Below are 1612 nucleotides of genomic sequence, written 5' to 3'. Positions count from 1 at the left end.
GATAAAATGGTGAATGAGATCAGAGGCTTCTGGAACAAGAAAAAAAGTCAAAGTTCTGAGTGAAACTCAGCTGATCATCTCACGGAGTACCTTCATACTTGGACCACGTATTTCTGTCTTTGTTAAATAAATATTGCCATAACACATATAATTAACTCAAATATTGTGTTTCTGTCTGACATGGAGAGCTTAGACCTCTGTGATAGACATTTGTTTTGTGCTGAACTCGACCAGAAACCCCCTGTTCTGCACACAGGTGAGGACTACTGGTTGAGTCAGTTCAAATATTTCTTAGCAGATATCTTTAGATAATTTTGTCCTTTTTATTCAGTGAAACCAGTAAAGTTGGTAGCACTGCAGATTGTTGTAGGTTTAACAAAGAGGCAGTCAGACCTCACTGGTAAGTGAACATAGCTCCTTTAGTTTTACTAAGAGGAGGAAAAATGGACAAAAATGGCAGTTTTGTGTAAATCATTAACATCAGTCAGTTATTCTTTCAGACACCACAGTTGTATTTAGGCTTTTTGTTTACCTGTAGCTTACCATTTTTGGCTCAAAGTGCCTTGAATTTCCACATTATTCTGTGAGTATGACATTAACCTATAGCTGTTGTCTGTCTAATAGTAAATCAAGACTTTCTCTGAGTCCAACTTACTGATGTTGCTGTATTTCCCTTTGGTTCTTTTTAAATATAGGTGTATGCAGAGTTTCAACAAATTACAAACCAAAACCTGCCCTGCACAAGTTGAGTCGTCTGATGACCTTATTTGGACAAAAGACATAAAAAACTGGGAACATGGATGCTTTGGACGACGGACAGGACAGGTGAAAAGATTATTAAACATTTTAATAGATTAAACTTTGTTGTACTTTGTGGCATTTGGAAAGAATGACGAGGATCAGTATCAGTTATTCCTCCTGCTCCATCTTACTAACATCAATAATGTGACTAATAGCTGATGAATGTGGGTGAAGTGTCCTTTCTTTATGAGAGACGTGTGCATTTATCCACTAGCCACAACAGAGTAACTTTGTTGCTGATTTAAATAAGAACTATATATTGAATAAGCGGCGTTCCTTGTTCGGAAAAACGTGAACTTCAACCTGAACCTGAAAGCTGTTCAGACTGCAGGTCAAAGTGAGTCATTTCAATTATTTTTTAACATGTGAATCTGATTTGGTTTGTGTATCACAGTTCAAGTCCAAGTAAGTAACACTGGGCCTCATGCAAGAACCATTGGTATGAACAGATTTGTTCTTAAGTTGTGCGTACGAGTGATTTAGGAGAATTTATAGCATTCACCAATTTTCTCGTATTCTAAGATTTTTTTTCAGATACAAAGAAAATTCACGAGTGGTCCAGACCTGTGGTTCAATTTACGAGCAGTCAGTCTGCTGTTATCCTGACTGATTTTCTTCACCAATAACTTTATATTTCTTTAGTTTGAAGATATTTAGAGTTGTAAATAAATCACACTCCTTAATTATGTTGACAATAGGTTATTCTGTTTGAATTGGAATTATAATTTTAACTGTAATAATGTAGATTAATGGCATGAATTGGTCAAATTAAATTAAATTGGCTATTAATGCTGTTGAATAACACTACAAT

At 35.5% G+C, this 1612-nt stretch overlaps 1 long non-coding RNA gene across 1 annotated transcript in view; it reads left to right on the top strand.

The window, feature by feature from the left end:
- Positions 1-1612, top strand: part of LOC106532272 (uncharacterized) — a 21691-nt gene that overhangs the window by 14671 nt on the left and 5408 nt on the right. The window contains exons 3-4 of the long non-coding RNA XR_001312047.1: positions 539-583; positions 696-825. This is a non-coding gene — a long non-coding RNA (uncharacterized LOC106532272). The remainder of the gene's footprint in view (positions 1-538; positions 584-695; positions 826-1612) is intronic.

The sequence above is a fragment of the Austrofundulus limnaeus genome, unplaced genomic scaffold, assembly GCF_001266775.1.
Source record: "Austrofundulus limnaeus strain Quisiro unplaced genomic scaffold, Austrofundulus_limnaeus-1.0 Scaffold5, whole genome shotgun sequence".
Classification (NCBI taxonomy): domain Eukaryota; kingdom Metazoa; phylum Chordata; class Actinopteri; order Cyprinodontiformes; family Rivulidae; genus Austrofundulus; species Austrofundulus limnaeus.
The sequence above is the reverse complement of the archived record's forward strand: the minus strand, read 5'-3'. Positions and strand labels throughout refer to the sequence as shown.